An 8,128-nucleotide genomic window follows, 5' to 3' on the forward strand; every position below is an offset into this window, starting at 1 on the left:
GCGTATGGAGAACCTTCCAGAAGGACAACCATCTCTGTAGCACTCCACCAATCAGGTCTTTATGGTAGAGGCCAGACGGAATCCACTCCTCAGTAAAAGGTGCATGACAACCCTCCTGGAGCTTGCCAAAAGCCACCTAAAGTGCTCTCAGACCATGAGAAACAAGATTCTCTGGTCTGATGAAACCAAGATTGAACTCTTTGGCCTGAATGCCTAGAGTAAAATCTGGAGGAAACCTGGCACCATCCATACGGTGAAGCATGGTAGTGGCAGCATCATGCTATTGTAACGAGATTCGCCTTCCTCTGACGAGGAGTATGACAGATCGGATCAATGTGCAGCATGGTAAGTGTTCGTCATTTTTAATGAAAAGTCACTGAACACGAAAATACCAAATAACAAAGTGAAAGACAGAAACGAAAAACAAAACAGTTCTGTATGGTGAAAACACAGACAGAAAACAATCCCCCACAACTCAAGTGGGAAAAACAGGCTGCCTAAGTATCGTTCTCAATCAGAGACAACGATTGACAGCTGCCTCTGATTGAGAATCATACCAGGCCGAACACATAGAAAACCAAAACTAGAACAACACATAGAATGCATCATACCCAATCATACCCAAGAAGACTCGAGGCTGTAATCACTGCCAATGGTGCTTCAACAAAGTACTGAGTAAAGGGTCTGAATACTTATGTAAATGTAATATTCCAGTTCTTTATTTTTATAAATTTGCAAAAAAATATTTAACAAACAGTTTTTGCTTTGTCATTATGGTATATTGTTTGGAGAGGGAAAAAATGATTTAATCAATTTTAGAATAAGGCAAAAACGTAACAAAATGTGGAAAATATTTTCCGAAGGCATTGTATATGTCTTGTACTGTACTTGTAATATACAGTATGTGTCTCAGGTGTGTCCATGAGCGTCCATTGCTTGTGCATGCTTCTATCTTGTTAAGACCTCTTAAGGATCGGACCCTTTTTTTCAATTTTCATCTGAAATGACATACACAAATCTAACTGCCTGTAGCTTAGGACCTGAAGCAAGGATATGCATAGTCTTGATACCATTTGAAAGGAAACACTTTGCAGTTTGTGGAAATGTGAAATTAATGTAGGAGAATATAACACTTTAGAAAGACCATTATCGGACTTAGGACTCTAGGCGCAATTACGATTTTGGCCACTAGATGGCAGAAGTGTATGTGCAAAGTTTTAGACTGATCCAATGAATCATTGCATTCCTGTTCAAAATGTTAAAATGTCTGCCCAAATATGCCTAATTGGTCAATATATACATGTTAAGGTAGATAGCTGTGTACTCTTTAAACAATAGCATGGCATGTTTTCACTGTAATAGCTACTGTAAATTGGACAGTGCAATTAGATTAACACTAATTTAAGCTTTCTGCCCATATAAAATATGTCTATGTCTGGGAAATGTTCTTGTTAATTACAAAATCATGCTAATCACATTAGCGCACATTAGCTCAACCTTCCCGAGGGTGGGACACCGACCTGTAGAGATCTTTATTAACCCACTTAAGACACTCCTCCTTCTTTCCAATCCTTACATTGTATGGCTCTACAAGAAGCTAATAAAGAGGGTATCAGGATACCAAACATTTATTACTCTCTTAAGAGAATCTGTCCTCACCTCCTGGCCTCAACCCCTCTTTCATCTAATACACAGATGTCCATCTGTCTTTCCTGTATCAACACGTCACTCTTCTCTCCTCCATCAAACATATTCCAAAACCTTCTGGCTTCCCACAGAGAACCCTTAACTTTCTCCTTTTATTCTATGCTTCTTCTCTATCATTTATTTAATATCTCAATGTTCAAATTGTCAAACCCAACAACATCAATGCCCAGACAACCACCACTACAAACACAACAACAACATATGGATAGACATTCCAGTGTATTTCCATTTAAAACAAGAATAGAGAAATAATATGATGTGCCCTGTCCTGTTATCTGTCTGGTATGTCTTATTGGGCTTTCCGCTGGAGTGTGGGCAGTACTACAGCAGTATAACATCACTGAGCTGCCCTCAACAACATCACCAGTGGGACTGAGGGACACTGCAATTAGACAAGAGATGTGTACGCAATTTTTTTAACCAGGCAAGTCAGTTAAGAACAAATTCTTATTTAAAATGATGGCCTACGCCAACTGTGCGACTTACAATCACAGCCTGGATTTGAACCAGAGACTGTAGTGACACCTTTTGCAATGAGATGCAGCGCCTTAGACCACTGCGCCACTCAGAAGCCTATTACAAATTATACACAGGTTCTTCAAGTTTGGGTTGAGTGGCAAAATAAAGAAGTCACAACAGGTTGCAAGTTCAAAAAATGATATTCCCCTTCATTAGTGAATACAAACTGGATTACTGAGACCCTCTCTACCTGGTCAAAAAGGAGGTCATAACAGTACATAATTAATAAAACCAACAAACTAAACAACCAAAAATACAGGTTCTGGTGCAGTCGAGGGGAGATCAAACAAAATATGAATTCAACTTCAATTCAAGATAAATAAACAAGATTCTCTCAAACTTAGTCAGATCGTTACAAACTAAACCAGTCACATGGCCACTTCCCTTTTACCAGCACCTTCCCCCAGCGGCTGCACCTCAACTTCAATTCAAGATAAATAAACAAGATTCTCTCAAACTTAGTCAGATCGTTACAAACTAAACCAGTCACATGGCCACTTCCCTTTTACCAGCACCTTCCCCCAGCGGCTGCACCTCAACTTCAATTCAAGATAAATAAACAAGATTCTCTCAAACTTAGTCAGATAGTTACAAACTAAACCAGTCACATGGCCACTTCCCTTTTACCAGCACCTTCCCCCAGCGGCTGCACAAAAAAAGCAACTGTCGTCCAATGAAATTTCAAGATCAATCATTCAGTTAATAAATATCTGGTTGGGACAAATGTTGGGTTGGCTGTTTACAGCTGTACAGAACCTTTGGGAAGAATTAAACTTGGTTAAAGCTTCTCTAGTGTCTGTGGGTTATTTACTCTGAAAAATAAAAACCAAACAATGTGAATCAGAGGCGTTGGGTGGTCGCCCAAAGGATGATTCCATACCGACAGTCAAGACCATGTGACTTCCTGCTACAATTCCGCAACTTTTGCATACAGTCGTTGTTGTCGTAGGACATGCCACCATACCATCAGGATTTAAAGTACAATAACTTCTTAATTACAAGAGAGCTCTCAATGTTGTTGCCAACAGCTGGTACTGTACATACAGATATCAATATCACTGTCACTATTACTCAGAGAGTCTTTCAGGATGTTAATGAGAAAATTGGTAAATATTGACAAACTTTCTGAGGAAGTGTAAGGACACTATGAGAGTCTCTCTGAATCATGTGATAATACTGAAACGAGGAAGCAATGGCTCCTCTCAGAGTGACTCAGAAATGATGATGACATTAACATTCACAGAGATCAGGCTTGTGGTCAGACCTGATCTCTGTGAAGACAAGCTGGAAGCTGACCACAACTTCAACAGCTCTCCTATTCTCATAGGTCAAATAGTTACACACTAAATGTACAGTACCAGTCAAAAGTTTGGGCACACCTATTCATTCAAGGGTTTTTATTTATGTTTACTATTTTCTACATTGTAGAATAATAGTGAAAACATAAACACTATGAAAGAACACATATGGAATCATGTTAAACATAAACATATATTTTATATTTGAGATTCTTCAAAGTAGCCAGCCTTGATGACAGCTTTGCACACTCTTGGCATTTTCTTAACCAGCTTCATGAGGTAGTCACCTGGAATGCATTTCAATTAACAGGTGTGCATTGTTAAAACTTAATTTGGGAATTTATTTCCTTCTTAATGCGTTTGAGCCAATCAGTTGTGTTGTGACAAGGTAGGGGTGGTACAGAAGATAGCCCTATTTGGTAAAAGACCAAGTCCATATTATGGCAAGAACAGCTGAAATAAGCAAAGAGAAATAACAGTCCATCATTACTTTAAGACATGAAGGTCAGTCAATCCGGAAAATTTCAAGAACTTTGAAAGTTTCTTCAAGTGCAGTCGCAAAAACCATCGAGCACTATGATGAAACTGGCTCTCATGAGGACCGCCGCAGGGAAGGAAGACCCAGAGTTACCTCTTCTGCAGAGGATAAGTTAATTACCAGCCTCTGAAATTGCAACCCAAATAAATGCTTCACAGAGTTCAAGTAACAGACACATCTCAACATCAACTGTTAATGAGCGAGCTAGGACCGACGACAGAATTCAGAACAATGGCAGTATACATATCTCCCTGGCATATTACATCATTTATGCAGCAGCATACAATACATTTTTGGACTTACCTTGTTGTGCTGTGCTCACTTGAACAGGTACATGGCACGGCGGTCCTTCGTGGGCAAATTTTGCCTTCAAACTTTGTCATCAAAGTCTGACATTCTCTGGATTTATGGTGCTTTCAAGACAACTGTGTATGTAGTTCTGTCCTTGAGCTGTTCTTGTCTATTAATGTTAATGTATTATTTCATGTTTCAGGTTTTTTGTGGACCCCAGGAAGAGTAGCTGCTGCTTTTGCAACAGCTAATGGAAATCCTAATAAAAAAAACAAAATTCCAACTGGGAACTCAACAACAACAAAAAAGTTGAATCATGATGATGTCAGTGATCTTCGGGTCGTAGCTCTAAAAAGAGTTCCGGATTTACAATTCCGAGTTGTATGAAAGTTCAAAACGTATTTTCCCAATTGTAGCTCGTTTTTCCCCGAGTTCCGAGTTGTCTTGAACTCACTAAAGTCAGATTTTGTAGTTCCGAGTTAACAGTTGTTTTGAGCGCGGAAAAAATCATGCTTCATTGACAGCATGGCCAATGTTGAAAGTTTATCTTTTAAACTAGGAAAAGAGACCCTTAATCTTAGACTTGGGACCACACAGCCACTTCACTGAATAGCAGACTAATGATTGATTTGCAATGCTTGCAGTTAGCCACTGATTGCTTCCAAACCACTCATTGTTGAATTGGTCAATGAGCACTGATACGTTTTATCTATAATTTACCTTCATATGACAAGGATTGAAAAGGATTTGCCAGTAGATTGTCGACTTGATTCATGATGATGACTGCTTGTCTAGCTTGCTAGCTAAGATTTTGAAAGTATAATGTTGACATGATCAGTCCAATCAAAGCTACGGTAGATATAACGTGATTTAAAGTAATTTAGTCTGTGGCCAATGTTTTTTTTAACTTCAATTTTACCGTTATTTTACCAGGTAAGTTGACTGAGAACACATTCCCATTTACAGCAACGACCTGGGAGGAAGAATGAACCAATTGTTAGCTGGGGATGATTAGGTGACCGTGATGGAATGAGGGACAGCTTGGGAATTTAGCCAGGACACCGGGGTTAACACCTCTACTCTTACAATAAGTGCCATGGGATCTTTAGTGACCACAGAGTCAGGACACCCGTTTAACATCCCATCCAAAAGACGGCACACTGCACAATGACCTTGAGCCTTCTTGTTTGGGCACTTCTAATGTAAATCTATGGCAGCACCCAAGGGGAATTAATTTTCGAGCTCTCCCCTGTAGATTTTGTGGTGACATAGTGTCCCCATGAGTGACAGAACACTGAGCCAATCACGGCGCAACGAGAGAACATTACCATCCCCTATGCTCTGTATTTTCTGCTGCCTGTCCCACCACCACAGAAAGCACCGAGCTAGGCCGAAAAACACCTGCATTTTGGAGCTGCCTTACTTAGAAAGCAAAATAGAGACTATGTTTGTATGAGGCTTTATTAACCCAATGCGGCTTTATTAACTCGCCACTGGTCAGTTGCTATCTACATATAATCATTGACCACAAGGCATATTTACACAAAATACTTGTAAAAAAAAACAAACATATAATAAGCACTGTGGTCTTACCTGCCACTAGCAGGGTTACTCCAGGCTGTCCAGGAGACTCCTCCACTGGGTGGTTGGTGATAAAATAGAAGACATACAGTGCCTTGCGAAAGTATTCGGCCCCCTTGAACTTTGCGACCTTTTGCCACATTTCAGGCTTCAAACATAAAGATATAAAACTGTATTTTTTTGTGAAGAATCAACAACAAGTGGGACAAAATCATGAAGTGGAACGACATTTATTGGATATTTCAAACTTTTTTAACAAATCAAAAACTGAAAAATTGGGCGTGCAAAATTATTCAGCCCCCTTAAGTTAATACTTTGTAGCGCCACCTTTTGCTGCGATTACAGCTGTAAGTCGCTTATATCAATTTTGCACATCGAGAGACTGACATTTTTTCCCATTCCTCCTTGCAAAACAGCTCGAGCTCAGTGAGGTTGGATGGAGAGCATGGTTAGAGCGTTGGACTAGTTAACTGTGCGGTTGCAAAATTGGAACCCCTGAGCTGACAAGGTGAAAATCTGTCGTTCTGCCCCTGAACAAGGCAGTTAACCCACAGTTCCTAGGCAGTCATTGAAAATAAGAATGTGTTCTTAACTGACTTGCCCAGTTAAATAAAAGGTATAAAAAAATAAAAATATTATAAATATATATATATTTTTATATAATCGGAAATCGCCGCCCAAAAATACTGATTTCCGATTGCTATGAAAACTTGAAATCGGCCCTAATTAATCGGTCATTCCGATTAATCGGTCGACCTCTAATTGTGATTCTTCACAAAAAAATACAGTTTTATATCTTTATGTTTGAAGCCTGAAATGTGGCAAAAGGTCACAAAGTTCAAGGGGGCCGAATACTTTCGCAAGGCACTGTATGTCCCACTATCAGACCTCCTCAGATCAGAGATCCTCAGGGAGCAGTTCCTGGTACTCCACTCTGCCCTGGGAGGCTGGCTCAGGGAAGATGCCTTGGCTATGGTACACGTATCTGGGGGTGATGCAGCGGCTCTGGTCCCGGCACCACATCTCAGACAGCACCCTGTAGGGCTGAGGGTAGCCGTAGGAGCAGAGGAGAACCACAGACAAGACGGCCACGGCACACAGTAGAGCGGAGGGAACACACACAGCAGCCTGGGATACAATACTTTGTATGTCTATTCACATACCATACTAAAAGTGTGCTCCGTATAATATAATGATGAATATGATGTAAGTCTTACCTTGCAGGATAAGTGAGAGCAGCCTCCTCCAGCCAGTCTGGAAGACTCCCAAAGCCATCTCTGACGCTCCCTCACAACATTATAAGCCTGCAACAAAAAGCCAAGGCCCTGTTGCTGGCTTATAATGTCACTGTCACTAAACAAGCCAGAGCCTGTTTTTGGTTCTGTCTATTGAGACCTTGTTTACAATGAGCATCCATTATATGCAGATCTATGCCTTTACCTCTGACCGTTCTGCCTACAGACCTGTCTAGTTCTAATCATATCCCAACCCCCTGTTTGTGTAACAGTTGTTAAAGTACTATGTGAATTTCACCAGGTTCATATATCAATATGTTGTGTTGATTTGTTATGCATGCCTGCATCCTGGGAGAAGGGGAGTGTGTACTTACGTTTTGCCCGGCGTGTTCGTGCTCAAATCATTTTGATGCACTGAGAGAGGTAGGCACGCTTTTTCTGTCTTCAGAAAAGTTTGATTATTTTAAGTACAAAGTCATACACACAGTGTTTTGTTCATGAATAATGATGTATATTTAGAGGTTACTCATAAGTGGATGGTATTGTTAAGATGCACTTGTAATTGTACTTTTTAGGATGATGTCAATATTCTGAAATCAACATGTGGTTAATAGCTAGCTAAGGTATTAGCAGGCTATTGTATGTGTGAACGATGGCTAGCTCCTCGAATCATCCCAATCCCTCCTATTGTGCATCTGTTGTAGAAAGAGGCGACGATTCTCAGAACAGATGTGCTCTACAAATGTTTTATTTCCTTTTGGATGCAGATGCAGGATGCAGAGAGTCAGTTCTGCTTGATTAAAACTACCTGATCTCCAAAGTCCACGTTTATAGTCTCAATCAACCACACACAACGCAGAGTTACAGCGGTGCAGTAAAGCACCGGCTACATTTTCACTCTATTGTTTAGACAATAATGTTGCAAGGTCCATTTAAGCTCCTGTGGCATGGTTTAAGCC

The sequence above is a fragment of the Oncorhynchus mykiss genome, chromosome 2 (genome assembly GCF_057628025.1).
Source record: "Oncorhynchus mykiss isolate SJ-2025 chromosome 2, ASM5762802v1, whole genome shotgun sequence".
NCBI lineage: Eukaryota > Metazoa > Chordata > Actinopteri > Salmoniformes > Salmonidae > Oncorhynchus > Oncorhynchus mykiss.